The following is a 21,766-nucleotide window of genomic DNA, read 5'->3' as shown; positions in this document are numbered from 1 at the left end:
GTGCAGTCATACTGTGAAGGTTTTCCTAAGCTGGTTTGTACTTGTTTTCACTCTCCTCCCTGCTGATTATCACAGGTGTGTAGGTATGCTGATTTAACACATTGGCTATTTCAATTTAAATATTACTGTTATTATTATATTGTATTATTATTATTTTTAAGCATGCGGGAATGACAAGTGAAAGGGGGAAGGGTTTGATTTCCTTCTGCAATTTCTACTAAAAAACTATCAAGGAAAGAAGAAACCTGGTAAACACACCCCTTACTGAAATTACCTTGACTTGAAAATAGCACATGAAGAATTTTCTGTATTTTTTCCAATTATCATAGAAATAAGAGCTGTTTCAATTAGGATGAGAGCAGCTCAAACAGAGCTGTAAAGTTGTCATGAAGATACGGAAGAGGGTGTTTCTAGAAGATCTTCCAGCATCATGAAAATTGGGTTAATATAGGAGTGAGGGTTCATTTCATAGAATGGCTGTGGGAAATGATGTTGTGTTTGGAACTCCCTAAAGTCAGCCTCACAGGTCTTAACCCAATTCTCTTCATCTCCTTCACTTCTTAAAGATAGAATATTCCTGCATACAATTGTTAAAACATTGCAGTGGACACAGGAGGTTGAGATGACTTTGTTTCTCTTTAAGTTTTGGCAAAACTTGCTACAGTGAGGAGCTGTGTAAACCAGAAGCATGGAAGTGTGTGGTTGTGAAAACCGACTCTTTAGTTTCCACATTCATCTAAGTGGTTGGTGATCAGCAGTTTTGTGTTTAAATGTGTGCATGTAGTTAAGAAAGTCAATACTATTCTGAGAAAAGTCTATACTATTACTGAGAAAAGCCTGTACTAAAAGCTCTGCTTTTGTAATGGTATTGGGCAAATTGCCAACAGCCCTGACCTTTTCTGGCTGATGGATTCCTCCAGTGTTTGTTGTTTGTGCGACTGCAGTTTTGGGAGAGAGCATTATTTCCCATTTCTGGGAGGTATGTTGCACTTTGAACTCTGGGACTGCCTGCTTCTGAGAAATTTAAAATAACTTCTCGCCACAACATCACAATTTGAGGATTTGTGGAGATGGTCATAGTCATTTTGGGTTGTGTTTTCTGAAGTGATTTCTCGTCATATGTACGTTGTTTTTCTGTCTGAAGATTTGCAGATTAAATTTTACTATATCGTATGATACTACTAACCTGTTGCGCTATGTGAGATTTATTACAGCGTTATCAGAAAATGTTTCAACATCTATGACCTTTAAGTCAGCATCATATGTATGAGTTGTTGCATTTATAGAAAAATTCCCATGCCATGTTAGTAATATACTTTCATTCCTTAAATGCTGTAACTTTGAAATACTGAAATAATATGAAAGTTGATAGCCATGACGTTTCTAGTTAACGGTGTCTTTATATCTCTGTTCAATGACTGTGATAATTATTTGCTTCCTTGAGCTGTCACTCAGATTGCACATTAAACACTCATTATTTGAAGTCTTTGAGTGTCACCTCAATTAGTAGTGTAATGGTTTTTGATCTTTGGAGTGGGATGCTGTGAACAGAGTACTGCTTCAGAAGCTCTTCTTTCTACCACTATGCTTTCAATCTGTTGAAAAATATATTCTGAAATGCTCGTGTTCTTTACAGTAGAAACTATTTCTTCTGACATTTCAAAACCTTCTCACTGTTACCTTCAGGTTTGTTTGGAATTGATGTGTTACTCAGGCAGTGTTAACAGCATTAACTCTCAGTCTCTAATCCTTTATTGTACTTCTCTGATTGTATGATCGCATAATATCTGTATGATTCTAGTATTAAAACTGAAGCCAACAAAAATGGTTCACTGCTTTACTTGACAGATGGGCAGATCATATAAAAGAGCCTGTGTCTGAAGACAGAAGGGCACTGGAGAGGGAAGAAATTATTATCATTAAGTGCATACAACTCCTGACACCATTTAAAGAGCACATGGTTCTCTGTCTACTTAAAACTGAGATGCCAACTAAGTATTTGCCTGATTTTTTACATGCTTGCCACTACAGAGTTAAAATTACATTATAGAGCTGTCTAGATAGAGGGGTGACAAGTAACTTATGCTCAGGTAGGAGGGTTTTAGTACAACTACAGCAAGAATTAGAGTTCTGTGGTAGGTGCTTTTGTGTGTAGTAGCTGGAATCTGATTTACGTCTGTACTATTTAAAGACAAGTGGCAAAATGTGTTAGTATTAAATTCATGCTGTATCTCTACTGCCATTTGGTGGGTAGCTTTTATTTGCTCTGGCTTCTAATTTAGCAACTATGTACTTTCATAGTATTAGTTGAGGTTATTCCATCCTGGTCTTTTAAAGGATAAAGAACACATGTAATGCATGCACACACATACACTTACAAAGCATTTAGGCAAATTAAAATGTGTTCTTCCTTCTTCTCAGTTGTTTGGGAGAGGAGTTAGATGAGCTAGCCTAAAACTTTGTATTTGGAATGGCCAGCTGCTGATATGTGGTAGTTGCATTTCTGGTGTGGTGACACATCTTGCCTATCACCCAGGTCATCAAGTAGCAGAGCTCAAATTTTTTTCTGGTCTTTCTAGTTTCAAGGGAGCTACTTTCCCAGTCCTAACTGAAGGCAGCCTGGCTCAACACACTTAGGTTAACGAAGGAAGAGAGAACTGTGCCAGTGTCTGCCCACCCTCTTTATTTTTATTTATTTTATTTGTAAGGCCATTGCCCTTTTGCAGAGTCCCATGGCCTACATGGAAGCTGCTCAGGAGTGGAGCAACCACTCTGTAGTTCCCAAATGGGGTCTTGACAGCTTAAAAGCATGGGTTCTCCCCACACTGGCCTTTCAAAACTCTTTCCTAACTGAGTAAAATTCAATTTATAACTTCTCAAAGCATTTACGCAAAGAAGTGTGTAGGTAGCTTTTAGTGGTGATGAACACAGATTCCTTCTTTCTCTCCTTGTCTCCAAAGCAGCCATTTCCAATTAGGCTGTGATGAGGTAAGAACACTTTTAAGTCAGGTAGCATGCCTTGCAGAGGCCAGAAATTATTGAAAAACCTGGGAACTTGTTGCAGCCTGGATTCTCAGGTCTCCTTACATAGGGGAGGACATTTTATGTTCCAGTATTGAGAAGGTATTTTTTCATCATTGCCTCTGAATTTCTTTATCCATGGCAAAGCTTGAGTTTTATAAGCTCTTGAATAAGCAGAAAGATCCTTGTGTGATGTTTGGAGATAAAAGCATGATAAAAGCATTGCAGAAAGCAGGACAATCCATATGCAAACTTCACAGAACTGAAAATACATAATCTGAAATACTTTTCAAAGGAAAGATGAAGACATGTTCTGCACTGGGAGGTGTCAGTGTATGTAAGAGTGACAGCCAAAATGCATAGGTTTTGGGTCAAATTCTTTCGGGCTAATTAAGCAGTATGTATTCTTAGGAGAGGAATGTCTGGTGCAGAAGCTTTTACAGCCCCACAGTCTGCATGTCTCTCAGTCTTCAGGTTTCATCATAAATGAACAAAGCTCCATGTATGTATGTGTTTTGTAAGGCCTTGTCTGTCCTTTGGAGAGTTGCCTCAACTCCTGCATCTTAGGGATGCAACAATGCCCCCCTGCAATCTCAAATCTTCTTTTTTCACCATTTAGCTTTTTAACCTTGGCCATTTGTGCACTGCTTCTCAGAGGTTCATGAAATATATTTCAGATAAGTGGGTATACTGATGGGTTTAAGTTGACTACAGAGGAGTCCATGGGGAACAAATAATTAGGGGTCAAAGTTCAAAAACACATTCTTTCTCTATTTTGTTTTTTAAAATTTGAATGCATGAGATTGCAAATGGGTGTTTGTGAGAATTTGAAGTACATCTGAGCCACTGCTGCAGAGACCAAGTCTGGTGGAAGAGGAGTTGCAGCTTTGTTTTTCTGGCAACTGGGGACAGCAAAGGCAAATGCTCAGGTGTGCTGTTACAGATGAGAATGATATTCCTGTTTGGGTAAAAAAAAGCTATCCTGTTTCTGTAACAAGTCATTGTGACATGGAATGAGGAATATCTGTGTCATCTGTGAGCAGTGTGACTTTGCATCATCTGTTTCCCCTAGAAGTGTAGCTTTAGCTTCAGTGTTCCTCTCCCATTCCCCATCTGTATTGTTCAGTGGATTTTTTTATTTTGGTTTGTGCTGCAATCTTTATAATATCCAGATCTATTCACATATACCATTTGGTCTTACAGAACTGGAAAATAGCATCATACAAATTCCCATGTTCCAGAAATAAATGGGCTAAATGCAGCCCTTGGGGTAGCCAGTCTGGCATACCTGAATGAAATGGTGATGGGATCCCAGCCAGGAGCTCTGCTTAGGTGCTTGCTTTTCTTGCTTTGCTTCTGCTTTCTTCTGTGCCATTTTAAACTTAGAATAGGAGTAGTTAAACACAGTTTTTGTGCAAGCAGAAGTTAGCAGTCTAATCTCATTTTTGTACTTAAACACAAAACTAAGGTCTGAACTTCTGTTTATGAAGTGCTTACCACTTTTTATATTATTAGTGTACATAATCAGTCAGACACACCTGCTATTCCTTAATTCACCTTTGACTGGAGGGATTAAATTGATCACACAATGTGTATTTGTTGTCAGATAACTTCACTATGGAGGTATTGGTGGCAGATAGATTTATTTCCCCATATCTGAAGGAAGGTAACTTTTCTAATGTATTTACTGTTGCTCAGAGCTATTCACACAGCTTCTGGCAGCAATTATTTTCTGCAGTCTTTGATTTCCACCTAGATCAATTCCCTTCAACTCATTCTCATTTTTGTCAGATTGGTTGTTGCCAGGTCTGCAATTTGCATAGTACTTTTGAAGTGTCTAGAATGAAATGCCTGATTGAGCTGGCAAAAATCCCCAGTCATGGTGTAAGAAATTTGACTTAGGCCATTGCTATATCCTGACACGGATGCACTGCCTTGGGCAGTATTTCCTTCTTGGCTGTGCGTTGTTATGTTTGAGAAGTGTGAGTAGTGGGCTACAAGGAAACTTTCAGTGTTGCAAAACCATAGGTCCAAAAGACTTTATTTTGGGTAATTTGCATGTGACTTGTGTAAAGAACTTTTCTTCTCTCTTGCCCTTTAGTACTCACTAATTCACTGCCACGAACTATTTGTATTTCTTCATTGCCTGGGAAAGAGAAGGCTTTGGGATGACCCAGTTGCCAGTACCTGAAGGGAGCCTACAAGAAGAACAGACTGTTTACAAGGGCATATAGTGACAGGACAAGGCAGAATGGCTTCAAATTGCCAGAGGATAGGTTTAGACTGGATATCAGGAAGAAATTTTTCACTGTGAGGGTGGTAAGGCACTGGAACAGGTTGCCTAGATAAGTTATAGGTGCCCCATCTGTGGAAGTGCTCAAGGTCAGGTTGGATGGTCTAGTGTCTGAGCAACCTGGTCTAGTGGAAGGTGTCCCTGTCCAAGGCAGAGGGGTTGGCACTAGATGATCTTTAAGGTCCCTTCCAACCCAAACCATCCTGTGATTCTACGATTATTCAAGATGAGACCCTGCCAAATTGGTCCAAATTCCAGTTGGTGGAAAGCAGCAGAAATCCATTTGTACTCTTTCTTTGATTACCAAAGTCATGTCTTGGAGGTGGAAAACACACAGAATGTTGCTGATTTTGATTTACAGTAAACATTTGACATGCATTGGGTCTTTTTCCCCTCTCCAAGCTGCCAACTTGCAAACTGCCTTGGATAAAGCATCTGAGCTGTAGTAGCTTTGGTAGAGAGAATGCCTGCTAGCCCATGAAAGTCTGGATTATTTGCCTTCACACAAAAAAATTTCTTTTGTGAGAAGTGGCTGCAAGAGAAAACATACAGGTAAACTTACCTTAAATAGTGTTAAGTTACCTCTAAAGCTATGTGTAATTTGGACACTCCAGGGAGATGCCTGGTGGCAGAAGGAATTAAAAAAATGTTTTTTATTGTTTCTGTATACAGGAAAATGTTTTGAATGTAGAAGTGGGCCAAGGGATTAAAAGCATATTTTGTAAGTGCTTATGTCTTTGCTCTTCACAATTTACTGAATATACAAAAAAGAATGAAATTATTAACCTCTCAATGTATACACCTTAAAAGGAAGAGACTTTTCAGTGGTTTGGGAAAATGTTCTTTTACTGAGACTTCTTGAAATTAATTATAATTAGTTTTAAAATTAGAATTAATTTTTAAAATTACTATTAAAAGTAATTAATTTTTTTTTTCTCTCGGCATAATCTGTAGGAACCATGGTGTTTGAATCTCACTAGGCCTGCTCTAGTCCTAGGTGATATCAAAATATATCTGTCATTATTACTGGTGCACAGTTATTAGAGAGGTGTAAGTTTAGGAAAGACAGAAACTGGAAGTAAAAGTGCACATTTACATGATATGTGCTCAGTGCATTATTGCAGTCGAAGGAAACAGGGATTACTTTGAAATGTGTTCAGAGTGCTCTACCAAATGTTTCATTACTGGCTCATATAATTGATTTTGATATGACATCAAGCATTCAACATCAGAGACCAGACTTCTGTATTAAAAAAAACCCTAATCCAAAACCAAAAAATCCAACTGTATTCCTTACCCAAATGAAAGTGGCTTTCACCTGAAGGAAAATCTTTGTTAACTGTAACTTTTAAAAGAGATATTGGCAACATCAGCCTGTCGCTCAGGCAGTCACAGGTAATAATCAAAATGCTCTAAAAATGGAATTTGTGTCTTTGTGAGAGACAGCATGGCAAATAATCCTGTGTTGTGCTCTGAGAACTAACTGTGTCTTCCTGTTTCTAGAAAAGATCAGGATCGATGGCTGCTGATGGGGCTAATTGGAACAGCAGTGAGGTTGCTGGGTTTTTGATTCAGCAGATAATTATGTCTCTCATCAAACTGAAATGGAACCTGGTGGAAAATTACCTGCAGATGAGCAAGAGGAAGTCAGAGTGACATTTTCTGTGTTAGTTTATTAGAAAATGCACAGTGTCAAGTTTTAACTGCCTGAAGGTGCTGCCTGTGGAGGTGAGTGTGGAGATCAGATCCCTTTGTGGTCCTTTGTGTACACACACGCTGGTGTCCTTTGCTACAACTTGGCCTAGAGTACAGTAAAATATCTGATTTTGTTCTTGTTATGGGATTGATGAAAGCAGTCTTTAAAATGCTGTGGCCTTCCACCTTGTATGCCAGAGGCATGTGGTGCTTTAGGTCTGGGTGATATCCAAGGGAAGGGATTAACTTTCATTAAGGTACTTAGTGAGTGTGGACCTGGTATCAGACATATTATTTCACTCTATGTCTGGGTCAACTATATTTTCAGTAATAGATTATTGTAGAATTATTAATTTGTCCTTGATGGCTATCATTAGCTCTGTGATAACTGGAATGGTGGTGGTAAAAATCACTGAATGGGTAAAACCAATGTAAGTGTTAAGGCATCTCTGACCCCGACTGCTTGCTTTTCCTCATCTGTAGAAGGAAGCAGATGGTAAAATTTTCACTTGGCTTGTGATATCTGTAGTAGATGGTATAAATATTGAAGAGTTTCTTGTGAGAAGGGGATTTTGACCTTTTTTTCCAGCTGAATCCTGACCAGGCAGGGTCAGGAATCCTGACAGCTGGTGCTGGGGGGAGCCTGTACAAGCATCAGTCATGGCATGCAGCCAGCACACTTTGTGCAGGAGGAGGCCAGGTCTGTGCTGGCAGTGCTTTAGTGCTCAGCAGCAGTGGCAAGGAGTTGCCAGAAGTGGTCCCAGCACTCGGTGGAGAAATTACCCCTGGCTTCCTGACTCAGCAAGGGCCATAGCCCAGAGCAAACAGCTGAGGAGGGTGAAGCTCTGCAGATTTGGGGCTGGGAATCTCTCACTGAGGCTGGAGCAAGGCAGATGAACTCCTTGTCTGCACAGATGTGGTGGGATAGCTGACACTGCTATTGGATTGTAGCACTGCAGGGGCTGGATAGAGGCTCTTTGGGAAGGCCACACCATAGTTACAAGTGGGAAAGGTTGGAGCTCTGTTTTGGGAGAAATGAGAGTCATCTGAGAGCTTGCAGATCTGTGTTAGAGGGCACACCAACACGTGGGGTGGTGTTGTGGATGTCTGCTGTAAACTGTGAGGAATTAGACAAAGCTGTCTTCAGATATTTGGAAGAGGTCTTGTGATCACTGGCCCAGATCCTTGTGGGAGTCTAGCCAAACAACTCAATACATGCTGGAAGGACAAGGCATCAGGGTACAAGCAATCCACAAGGTTTCTGGGGTGCATTGATAGCAATTTCCTGATAAGGTGATCAAGAAGCAAATGAGGGGACATACTCTGCTGGACTTTGTACTTGCAGAGAAGGAAAGGTTGATCCGGGATGTGAGGGTTGAGGGCAGCAGTAATCATGAGATTGGGGTGTATGGGATCCTGAGATGAGGGGGAAAAGGTGAAGGACTGGACTTCAAGAGAGCACTTTGGTCTGTTCAGGGATTTGCGTGGAAGAATCCCAGAGGAGATCGTCCTGGAGAGAACCGGGGTACAAGAGGACCACTCACTCATCCATGATGAGGAACCATCCATTCCAATGAGCAAATCAAGCAAAATCATGGATTTACACTGGACAACAACTTTCTATGATGACATGACTGGAACAGTGGCTGTTCTTTATTTCAGCTTTAGCTAGGCTTTCATCACTGTCTCCCATAATAGTCTCATAGACAAACTAATGGTGTATGGATTGGATGTTTGGGCAGTGAGATGGATTCACCTGGCAAAACTGCTGGGCTCGAAGCATTATGATCAGTGACACAAAGTCCAGCCAGAGACTGGTCCTCAAGGGTATACCCCAGGGGTCAGTCCTGGGGTCAAATACTGTTGGATATTTTCATTAATGATCTAGATCATAGGATAATATTTTGGTGCACCCTCAGCAAACTTGCAGACAAAATTTAAAACAAAAGGGAGCAGTGCTTGATAGACCACAACTGAAGCCAATAGCCTCCTGGGCTGCATTCAGACTGTTATCAGCAGGCTGAGGGAAGTGATAATTTCCCTCTCTTCAGCATTTGGTGAGGCCACATCTGGAGTACTGGGCCCAGTTCTGGCTCTCCAGTGCAGTGGAGACATGGATGTGTCCTCCAGTATTTTGTGAACTCAAATAATGGAATAATACTGCCAGGTACTGAAGGATAGATCTCAATCACTTCACAGAAATGCAAGGGAAAAGTTATTCTGCAGAACAGATGGAAGCTGGATATATCAGAGGAAATATTAGAAGAATGAACAAGTTTAGGTTTTCCATGAGGAAAGCATATATAATCCTCTTGGAATATTATTTCCCTTTTTTTTATATATACAAACTACGTGTATGTTTATAAAATATATAAACAGTGGATAAATACACATGCAAATGTGTATATATGCATTTGTATGTATATACAAGCATACATATATACACACTAAAGTATAAGTAAATAATACATAGAAAGAAACCACACTTTGACTCCAGGTCATCACAACAACTGTTACATTCTTGGTCCTGTTATGTTGTATAATCTGTCCTATTGTATTATTAATACAGAAGGGCAGGAGGTAAGCTCTGACATCAGTACAAACATGCAATTCCTGGCCTGGAAGATTTTCCCATCTGAATATCTCCTTTGGCTGCAGATGAGCAAAGCTTTTTTTGTGCACTTTGCTTTGCTGTTTGTCCGTGCTGCACAATGCGCTAACAGAACACTTGATGGGTTTCTGAGGTCACAGAGTTACAGCCTTCCCAGCAGTGCCAGGGATGTGCTTGACCTGCACCCACAACATGTCACAGCTGAGCTCTGTGGAAGGCAACAAAGTGTGTGGGAGTTGAGGAAGTCTGGAGACAGCACGCCTGTGGTCAGCCCGAACATAAGCAAACAAGCAAACAAACCAAATAACCTAGGGTGACCAAAAGATGTATTTTGAATGTGAGAATGTTCAGTGTGAGAGATGTCCTTCTGGTTAAAATAAAAGCAGGAAACAGCTTGCTCACTTATGTTCTGTCTACTAATAATAGCTGCAAATTCATTAAGGTAATTACTGATCTAAGACTTTGAAGGCTCCATTCAAGTAAAATGCCTGAAGACACCAGAGAGTGTTTTTGTGCTTATTCTTATGGTATTTGAACCCTCCTTCTGACCTGAAGGTTCAGAGTTTCCTTTCTAGTGTTTTTAGAGATGGGCAGGAAGTCCTGGAAAAAAACCCCATGAATTGACTCTGAAAGTCATCATTCACCTTACCCTTATTCACTCCCTTCCTTCTGAAGAGCCTGCATTGCTTGTTTTGGTTTTTTCCTATCATGTATCTTCTGCCTGCAGAAATTTGGAGTACAAAAGATGACTGAAAAACAGGACCTGGTCTGTGGGTGCTGATGATCTGGTTATGAGCTTCTGTCTGGGCTGGTGGTTCTCTCTCTGGGTTCTATGCTGGCAAGTGTTAGATGTCCTATGCAACAAGTCAGTAACACGGCGATAAACCACATATCTTACTCTTCCATATACTTGTTGTTTCACTATTTTATTAAAAGAAAAAAAAAAAAAAAAAAAAGTAGCCTCAATTATACAACCCCATTGGAGAGTCTTTCTTGGCCTTTAGCCTAAACCTAGATTCCACCACCCATAACTTGTATAAAAGTGTCTGGGGTGAAATCAGTGGTGGTGGTGATGCAATTTACACTTAGCATGTGGTGTTTATAAAATAAATACAAATGGCAGCTGGTATAACTCATGAAAACTCAGTGTTTGGAAGGGGTCTAAGCCAAAGACCATCCATATAAAAGTTCCTGTTGGTTTTAGATTGATCATTTAGCTGTGCTATGTGGGTATTGCACGTGGCCCAGGTTAGTACTTTATGAGGCACCAAAGGTGTCATTTACTGTCCTGCTGTGCTCAATTTAATTATAGACAGGTGATTAACAGCATAGGTGAGAGAAAAAGTGAATATTTTACTAGACTTACCCCGTAATCCACCAACAGTAGGAAAAGGGAGTTTGCATTTATGCATACGATAACCGAGCAGGTTTAAGCTCTAAAAGCTTAAAGACTGTTTCTAAAGACTGGACAAATCACAGAGGTTCACATGTACACCTTGCCCCACAGACAGCCTGTGCAAAGACCAGAGGCTGATGGGCTTTAGGCATCAGGATGGAGGCTGGGATTTGGGACAGGGGCCCTTGTCAGTCATTTTCCTCTCTCATTAGCCCCAGTATGTGTATAGCAACACTGTCAGGAGCTTCAGTTTTTGTACATTGCCAGAAGCTATATGGGCATCTGTGTTGTCTGCTAGTTCTGGGAAAGTTTGTTTGTGCACAGAGCAGGGTGAGGGTCACACTGAAAAGTTGTCTATAGACACATCTAACACATCAACTTCTAATAATTGTTGACAGTTTCTGGTTTTTTTTCCCTTTGTAGTTCTTTTGCCAGCAGCTTCTCCATCTGCCTTGCCAAAAATCATTGGGTAGTTTGAATGGCACTTCTATTCAATATCATTTTAACATCAAGACATTTTTAGGGACATTTCTGTCATGCATGCTGGTTGTAGCTGGCTGTGAGCCAGAAGGTCCCATGATCCATTTGGGGTGAGAAATAGCAATTCTCAATGTTAAAACTACCAGGATGAGGGTATGGCTTTGCAACATCTGTCTTAGTAGCACTGGCTTAAAAAATACCTTGCACAATTTGCTCTTTCCACCTGTGCTCTTCCCCATCCCTTTTTCATTAGCACAGCTATTCATGCCATGCAGTGAAGGAAAATAATTGTTTGCTGTGTGTTTTAAACACTGGCTTGGTTCCCTGGTTTGATTCCCTGAGTGATGCTCAGTTACCTGGATAACTGCAGTTAGTGTTGTTTCTGAAAAGCCACCTGCCACACAGCTTTACATCTCGTGTAAGTGCTTTTACCTGTGCAAAGTCTGTGTATAAAAAAAGCTAGTGTCAAGTGGCTTCACACAACAGGGACAGTAATTTTAAAGCCACCTGCAGAAGGGCCCTGTGCGAAGTGCAGGCTGATGGGGTCTGTGTTCCCAGCTGGGAACACAGCAGCCACCAGTGCCTGCTGAGGGCAGCCTCAAGGAACCAGGTGGAGATTGCAAGTTGGGTTGGAGCTGCTTGTTTTTCATGCAGTAGTGCTACACTATATTTCTAGGTGGGGACAAGTAGAATTTATAATCTTTCTGAAGGATAATATTTTTATGCCATCTTCTTGCATACAAAGGAAGAGAATCCCCATCACCCTGCTGATGTCCTTGGCCCTGTGAGGGGGATAGAGGAGGCTTGCCTGGTCCTCCTGTGTAGATCAGAGAGGATCTTAAAATTTACTGTGTTGCAATACAATCAAACTTGGTAACTGCGGGCCAGATTTTGGGTTTTTTTGTTTGTTTTGGAAAGTGACATAATTTCATTTATTCATCAGTCAGAGGAGAATCCTGCTGCACTTCATTATCTATCTGGAAGTGTATTTTGAGCAGAGATGATAAAATTGGTCTCTGCTAAAAGGATATAGATTGTTTGTTGTATTTGTTGGCTGTTTTGTTGTTTTATTTCTGATCCATTTTGGGGTTGGAAAGTATTCATTCTTGAGGTTTGTTCTCCCCTCTTCACCACCCTGACCAAACGTGTTCCTCCACACCAAACATTCACATTTTCTATTGCTCTCTGGGTTTATACTTATTCATTTACTTGCACAGAGGTGCAGCACCCTAGGGGATGACTCAGATGTTCAAAAAAGGAGTGCATGGTTAGTCAGAGGTGGCCACAAACCTTCTAGACAATGATCCCAAGGGTTAGCTCTCCCTTTTGGTTTCTTTTGTTTTCTTTGCTTTCAGACATTTGTCTCCAGGAGCTCAGAGGCTACAGCTGGGATTTCTTTTTTTCCTTCGTACTGGGTTGGTAACAGTGATTTGTGAGCCAAAGAGTTGAATCATATTTCCATGAATAAAGTCATCACAGTATCAGTGTGATGCCTTTTCAAAACACAGGAATTAAGAGCTAGTTTAATTTAATTTAGTTGGAACCCTCCACCATTTTTATTAAACATAAACACAACGTAAGTTGCTAAAAGCCTCTGAGAGATTTATTAAGGCTCCTAATTTAAGTCTTGTAGAGAAGTCTTCCAAGATTATACAATGAATAGATTTTTCATTCCACTAAGGGTTTGGATTTTTTTTTCCCCATTTAAATGTAATTTGAAGTGCTGCCTGGGAACACACTGTAATAATTTAAATCATCACACGTCTTCTGTTAGAAATAGGGCTGTTCTGGCTGCCGTGGTTGTTAACCTGGGAATGGATGATTGAAATGATGGGCTCTAGTCTGATGTGTCACCACACTTGGGCAGACATTAACATGCAATTCTTCACAGGCATTTCATAGACTACCATCATCTTTGCAAAAGAGACATTTAAATCTCTGAGTCAAGAACCTGATAGTCTTTAGTAGCTTCCTCCTTTATGTCAATGGGACTTTGCATATTTAAAAGACATGTTCAGCATTTTCCATGTTTAAATCTGTTGAAACCAATCTGGCTTTGCTGCTGCATGCTGGCTAAGTCCTCCTCTGCCTTTAACTGGTTTATGAATAATTTATCAAAAGAGTGCTCTCAATTATACAACATAACTTTAGTTCTCTCCTGGGCTGTGGCCTGAGCCATGGACACCATTGGCATCCACCTCCTGATCTATCAGCTGATAAGGAAGTGATGGGCAGAGATGTGAGGCTCTGTGAGGGCCACCCCACCCCTGCCCTCAATGCCCCAGGGGTGCCTGGTGAGTCACTGGTGAGCCCATTGCATCTGGAAGGGAAACAGAGGTGTTGCACCAGCAATCTTTCAGCATTCCTGCTGTTTGTCACTTTGGAAGGGGGAAAAAGCCACGCACTCTCATTAGAAGAAATTTGTTTAATTAAACAACTTTGAAGTTGTTTAATTAAAAGAAAGTTCACAAGTTGTTTAATACATTAATACAAAAGACATTTTTCATTGCTTTCTGGGTTATATAAGGAGGGAGAAAAAGCAGGATGTTTACACATTTACTTCATCCTTAAATTAATAATGCTGTCCCAGGAAAAAAGAGATTATGGAGATTGCCCAATGTTCACAGGGGGTCTTTGCTTTATATTTTGAGTTTTGAAGAAGTAAATTGTTTGTGACACTTTTTTAGTCTGGCTCTTCTCTGCTCATGTGTCTCTGTGAGATAATGCTGGTAAACTCTCTCTTTTGAACAGTGCTACTGAAATTAATCACATTAGTTTCCAGGAAAAGAAATTGCAACCGCTTTATGACATCTGGATGATATTTATTGTCATGCTAATGTATAAAACCTTGTTTGGTTTTCTAAAGTAAGGATAAAAGAAAAGAATCCTGTGTGTTAATTTCCTCAAAAAATAGAATTCAAATGAGCAGTCACTAGTGAACTATCTGAAGCTTAAAAATAAATCAAAAAGCATCATAGGGAAGATAATGGGATGTCATTTACCTTTAGCATTTTAAGACTGGTCATTTAAATATATCTGAGATGTGCTGGTTAAACAAAATGTTACTCATGGGAGAAATCAGCAATTGTGGTAAGAAAAGTGGAGAAAATGTTTGTTTTTCTCTGCAGGATCCAGTTAATGAGGAGGAAGCACTAGCTTTCAGTTAGGAACCATCCTGAGGAAGCAGGTTGTATGGAAGTCTCCTTCACAGAGAGGGCTGTTGGTGAGTAGCAGAGACAAATGCCAGCCTAAGTGAGACTTCACTTCTTTACAAAGACCAGGCTGACAAACTCCGTCTCTCCTGGTGCCTTCTGGTGCTGAACAGGCTCAAGAGAGGTACCCACTCCAGGTATAGTCACAAGCAGAGCAGTAACTCAGCAAGCATTAGGCTGTTGAAGACACTTTAGGCATTCCACCAGCAGAGAGCTCTACTGGATGTGTTGGGAAGGTCCAGTTTCATTGTTGATACCACTGGTGGGACACATAGCATGTACAGGTGGCTGGAGCAAGAAGTTGGGGATGACCAAGGAAAGCCTGCCCAGCTACTGCTGAGACATGCTGTACCTCTTGAGTTCCCTTCTCCTGGAAACAATGTCACTGGGAAAGTACCACATGTAAGTAAAAATCCATGCACAAAAGTGTCTTAACATTTGTCAGTTGGGAAATCAGACATGAAGTTACCTGTGTGACTTTGTAGCTTTGTGAGCTTTGCTAAGGGCTTTGACGTGACCTCTTTAATTTTTTCCCTTACTTTCTCTCCATTATCTTCACTCTTACCTGTCTTTGTACTGATAAAACTTGTGAACACTACAGAGAAGTTAAAAGGGCTTCCAGATGACATTAAGACATGACTCCCATTTTTTTTTTTCCTGAGAATTTGCCATTTGTTACTATTTCAAATACTCAAGTGTTTTTTACACTCATTGACTTCAGCTGGTACCGAACGCTCAGCATGTCTACAAATTACCCCAAAGGTGTCAAGTAGCACATCCAGAGGATGCAAGTTTTATAAGCTTTTGAGCAGTATTGATTAGTTCATTAGATGTATCAGCATCACTCCAGTAGCCCCTGCAAAGGCTGGACTTGAGTCTATTTTTCTAAGACAGAATTCAAGCATAATTTTATTTCCTTCTTTTAAATCCCTCTCTCTGTTTTGCACACTGTGGCCTCCTTTAAAAATGTAACATTTGTCTGATGCAGAATAGAACAAAATGGGTGTTTTGAAAAGAAAATTATGTCATGTGTGGGAAAATATAAATTTATAAGGAATACTTTCCATTAATGCTTTTTTTATAATACTATAATTATTTTCCTCCCCTATTTTTCCTCCTGTTTTTTTTTCCCCTCCCTTTACTGGAACTGGCTCACAGTGCAGATCTCTGCTATTTGAGTTCCTAGTGCTGCTTACAGCAATGGAGATGCTCCTTGGGGCATATGTGGGCTCCACCTTTATGGGGAGGGAGACAAAGCATATATATTCCATGTGGGCTTCTCAGGCATTTACAGACTGAGGCAGCATGTTGAGCCTTCAGGCTCCAGGACTGTACTCTTATCCTCTAGTGAATCCCAAGCTGTCTTACCATTTTTTCACTGCAGTGTCTCAGTCCTGGGAGGGCACTATTCCAGGATGGGAAGTGGCACATCTGCCTGGTTTTGGGCTGTTTGGTGCTAGTTCAGCAGCATCACTGTCACATGAGACCTGTGGTACCCAAATGGTGCTGTAGGGCTGAGGGTTTTGTCAAGGCAAACATGTCTGAACTCACATCCTGGAGATGCAAGGCACTGTAATAACCCCAAAATATACCAGCAGGCTGTGTGAGGAAATTGTGGTGGTTTTTGTTTATCTTTTTTTACCCTTTTTTTTTTTGTTTTGTGTTTTTACCCATGTTTTGTCTCTTCCACCTGCTGCAGGCACAATTTCATTACAACTGGTACATGAGCAGGCATAGCTTTGGTGTTTTGTGCTGTCATCAGCAGACTCTTGCTCTTCTTAGAAGAAGTGGGACATCAAGATGGCCTGGCAAACCTGCTGCTGATGTTTTGTGGCCACTTTCACCATGCATTTACTATTCTCTTTTCTCTGTGGGTTTGTTTATGGGGGTCATTTTTGATTTTTTGAAGCAGAGAAAAGAGTTCTGTTATGGGTAGGTACAGTGTGGGTGTGGGAGGAAGTAGATGCAAGGATTTAGGTTTGTCTCTTTCAGTGCTTTTGCTGGGGGAGTATTGGAGAAGAGGAGACTGAGAAGGGGGAAAGCTGGGATACAGACAGTTGTCAGATCAGTGGGTTATGGAAGCCTTCACACTTTACATCTGGAAATCACTTAAATACAACACAGAGTGTTTTGTTCTAAATTACAGTGAACAGACAAAACATCTACTCTTTGCTTATTAGCTATTGATAAGATAGTTTTCTGTGCTGGTGCTGAATAGAAGGTAAGTAAAAAGTACTTTCCTTCCAGTAAAGGAAAAAGCAGAGAAGCTCTTAAATAGACTGTCCTCCCCTTCTGTAGTTGGCTCAAGCACTCTGTTGTTGTTGCAGGCATTGCTGTACTGTGTCCCTGTTCCTTGGTGCTTACAGAATAAACATTTGAAAGGATGCAATCACTGTTTGTTCCTAGTTGCAAAATGGAGGTGACCTTCAGCCTCAGCTGCCTTTGCTTTATTCCTTCCAGCATGGAACAACCATTTACCTTATGTCCACCTAAAAGTAGCTGCTTTTATTTTCATGTCTTTCATTCATTCTTATTGCTCATGATAATGATTCAAAAGTGATGTGCAAGTCTCAGGATCTTAATTTCTTCCAGCCTTCTGGAAGGAATACCCTTCTTTGTATTTGACTTGGAGATCAATTGGTGAGCTAGAAATAAACTCCTGGTATCCTGAATCCCAATCCACTTTCTGCTTCTTTTTACTATAGGTAAATTTTTCCTAAAGCAATTGCCAAATCACTTTCATTGATCTCTGAATGTCTTCTGGCTTGTATCCCTCTAGCAACACAGAAACTAAAGATCATGGCATTTTCCACATGTAGCTATACCTACATGGGAAAATGGACAATGTTTCTTGCATGCATGCTCCCTGACACATTTGCATTATCACAAGTTTAGCAGGGGAAAGAGGAGAAGACATTGGGTTTCCACCCAAATCCTTTTTGTGGAGCAACCCACAGTGCAGGTTCCCAAACAGCTGCAGTTACACACCAAGAAGATGAAAATCTGTGGCAGAAAGGTGAGGCCACATGGGCAGGGAAGAGGTCAAGCCTTCTGAAGCCAGATTCACTGCTGAAACCAAAGTATCATGTAATGAACAGCTGCATGCCAAGGGGAAAGTGGATTCACTTCTGATACTATTTTACAATAAGCTTTGCTCTTTTAACACTCAGTTGAGGATGTTTTCTGAAAAGAGAAGTGGATCCTGTCTCCTCCTATCTTCTCTTAGCATTACTAGAGGGAAAAGTTAGTTAAAATTATTAACAACATAACTTCTGGCAGGGTTCAATAAGTTTTTGACTCTTAATGTGATACAGATAAGCAGAAGCATTTTCATTTCACTGAACATGAGGCTCAGGGGAAATTTTGTTTCTTGTATATTTTGTGGCATAAACGAAACACAGTTTACAGTGAATAAACTGAGTTGAAAGCATGTGGGTTATGTTTCTCAAGAAATTATTTGGTTTTTTTAGCTTCATTCTACCTAGCATAATGTTACCAGGGGATTTTATTGTACTCTGGAGCATGAGATTTTCAGGAAACTTCACTTTATTTTTACATAGGCCATAGGATTAATTCTAAAGGTGAAACTTGCTCTGTAGGTACCATTTTATTTTTCTTGATGACTGGTCAAAGCTTGGGGTTTATATTACAACAAAAACAAAGAGTATGCTATGCCACCTTTCATTTCCAGCCTGTGGAATACTCTCTTGACTTTACTGCCACACACATACAGTGTAATGTGCATATTTTACTCAAAAGCAAATATCTCAGTATATCTTTTTCCTAGCTAAAATGGAGGTAGGGGGGGAAAACAATAAAATTATGTATGTCTGTTTTCAGTTTTACTGCAGGATTGGAATGAAGTAAAATATAATCCAAGATATTTGGGTCCTAAAGCAAATAAACCAGATCTTTTTCCTACTTCAAATTAAGCTTGTTCCCTCTCAATTCCAATCTTAATATTAGATTAGATATTAACCTTAAATATTAGATCTCTTTAAATCCTTTGGGAAAAGATGGGTATTGTTACAGCTGTTGGTAAAAATACCATTATTAAAGTTTTGCTTAGTATACAGAGTACCTGCATAGGTGATTGTTGCAATCCTGGTTCTAAGGCATGATATATCCAAGTCTGTCCCTGCTCCCTGTGACTGTACACGCAGATGTTGAGCATCTGGTGCCTGGGAATGGCTGCTGGGATTCTCCCTCTTCCAGACCCAGCTTTTCTGTCTGCAGCACCCTGTGGACCAGCTCTTGAAGCCTGGCTGGATTTTGACCCTGGCATTTCTCTTTTCAGGAAATACCACCCATGTTTAGTACAGCCACATGGTGAGTTTGAACAATAAGAGGATCTCACACTCAAGCAATTTAAGTCAGGCTGACAGCTGACAGTTTTTCCAATCCACTGACCCCAAGATAACACCAGTTTAGGGTTTTTTGCAGGCAAATCATGGCATGTGACCTTCCTGCATCCTGGCAGGTAGCTTTTTATACATTTTATGATCTCTTACTTTGTTCAGGTCCTCATCAAAAGTCTGTGTAACTCTAAACCTGGGCTAGGGAAATAAAATCCTCACAGCTTTTAGTAGATTATTACTGACCTCTTGAACCCATTTTATTGCCTGGAAGATAAAATTAAAACGTGATATTGCTTTCACCCTTGCTGCTTGTTGAGGAGTCAAACAGAAAATTTAATTACCATTACAGCTGCCAGATTATGTTCTGTGCCTGTGATTTGTTGTTTTGTGAGTTGTTGTAGATCAGCTAGAACAGCTGAATTTACACAGTTTTACTTAAATAAATTTACTTATAAATTATCTCAATGCACGTGGATGCAGACTGACACTTAAGAAATGAACATTCAGCAAAGTTCTGATTCAGCATAGTCTTTTGAAGTGCTTATTAAAGCCACTATATTGTGTTATTTAGATATAGTCTGAAGTGCTGAGACCCGGTGGTAAGGGCAGTACATCATAGTTTTCTGCTATGTGTGCCAACACCAGTGTCTACCTGCTTGGTTCCACTTCTGTGAGGTGTGCAAGAAGAGATTAGCTGAAAACTCAGCTGAGTTCTCTAAATCAAGAGGAAAGATTTATTTCCTCCATGGAAATGACTTTGAGGTATCAGGTTTTGTGAGAAAGGATGCAATAATTCATGTCACTGGCAGGATGCTCAGAACAATTTTCTCCTTTCTTTGACCCAGATTAAGAAGTTGCTGGACATAAATATCTTGGCCTTCATTCCAACCATCCTCCTTGGAGTGTTTAGAGGTCTTCTAGGAGTTTTCTTTTTTTGCCTAAATTTAAAGATGAATCAATTACATATGCAGTTCTTTAATTCAATTCCAAAATCATCCCTTAGAAAAATGAGCAACCTTTTGGAGACTGTGCTTATCTTTGTAAGTTAATAATATGGTTCTCTTAATTATATAACATTTACAGAGACTAATGAGGGCAGGTCAAAATGCTGGATGGAAAAGTGAATCTGGCCTGCTGGTACTTAATAATGTGCAACACAGTAAAGAAAACATGGATTTTCGAGATGCATATATGTATTTGTTGTTGGTATGTATATAAGAGTAGAGAAGATGTTTTTTCTTTGTTTGGTTTGGTTTTTATGCTTGAAGTATCTCACCTGTAGAGTCACTCTCCCACTGCTCTTCTACTCTGATGATACTTTATCAGCTTAGTGACACATAACAGTTGTGTTGGTGTGCTTTTGCATTTATTTGAAATCTATGGGGAGCTCAAATGTCCTGATAAGATATGATGAGGCCACTTTACATCTAGGCTTTGGAGTTCCCATTTGTGTATCACATGTCTTTGGGGAGAGTCATGCCATTGGAAAAGAAAGGGTATAAGCAAAGGGTTCCTGTATCTTGAATATTTTAATGCTTTTCAGTTTTATGCTTTGGTTATAGCTTAAGCATGTTGTTATGAAGAACATGATGACCCTAATAACCTATAAGGACAGGCTGAGAGAGTTGGGTTTGTTCAGCCTGGAGCAGAGAAAGCTCTGGTGAGGCCTTAGAGTGACTTCCAATACCTGCAGGAGGCTGCAGAAAGGCTGGAGAGGGACTTTTTACAAGAGCATGTAGTGTACATGCTACATGTAAACAGCAGGGAATGGAACAGGGGGAATGGTTTCAAGCTTAAAAAGGGCAGGTTTAGATTAGACATTAGAAGAAATTCTTGGATGTGAAGGTGGTGAGACACTGGACAAGGTTACTCAGGGAACTCCCTGTACTCCCCATCCGTGGAAGTCCTCAAGGCCAGGTTGGTCTAGTGGAAGGTGTCCCTGCTCATGGCAGGGCCATTGGAACTAGATGATTTTTCATGTCCCTTTCAATGCAAACCATTCAATGATTACATGTGAAGAAAGAAAATCTTCAGAACTTTTCTACTGCACTTGTAGTAAATTGTTCAAATTTGATATTCTCTGCAAGTTTTTTTAGTGAATGCCTACTTGTCATAAGTTTCCTTTTTTTTCCATTAATTTTGAGGAATTGTTTCTGAGGAGTTTTCCAGTCTTTTTAAGTGTTGAGATCTTCCCTATCTTTAGGGAAACTGGTGCACACTAAAGCCCCTTTCTTCTGCCCTCTTACAGGCAGACTTGCCAGTATGTTTTATGTATGCCATATCTGGGTTTTTATATATCCTGCTTTCTTTTCTCTCTCTGTTGGTGATGGGATTGCTCAGCTGAAGACCAGTGAGTTGGTTATAGAGATGCTCTCCTTCCATCAGCCCCGATGTCCCTTCAGCAGCTTCCACTCCGAGCCAGCAAAAATACAAAAGTTTCAAGGAAAGGCAATCACCTTGATTTGCATTGACAGCCTTCATGATAGTGTGAGGAAAACAATATTTTGAATATGAGAGGAAACTTTTGGAGCTAAAAATGTAAATAACTGTAGGTTGAGGCAGATATCTCTGCAAACTCTCCACAGACTGGTACAGATGCACGTTTCCCGGTGGTTTACATCTCCATAGGGTCAGAAAGAGTGCATTTCATTTAATTCTTGGAAGTTCTGTGTGTGCTCTGGCAGCCCACCACCTCCTCTG

General features: G+C 40.3%; 1 pseudogene; it reads left to right on the top strand.

The window, feature by feature from the left end:
* The first annotated feature begins 4,638 nt into the window (after positions 1–4,638).
* Positions 4,639–21,766, top strand: part of LOC147655457 (chloride channel protein B-like) — a 76,389-nt pseudogene continuing 59,261 nt past the window's right edge.

This window comes from Cyanistes caeruleus, chromosome 1 (genome assembly GCF_971803275.1).
Source record: "Cyanistes caeruleus chromosome 1, bCyaCae1.hap1.1, whole genome shotgun sequence".
NCBI lineage: Eukaryota > Metazoa > Chordata > Aves > Passeriformes > Paridae > Cyanistes > Cyanistes caeruleus.
The sequence above is the reverse complement of the archived record's forward strand: the minus strand, read 5'-3'. Positions and strand labels throughout refer to the sequence as shown.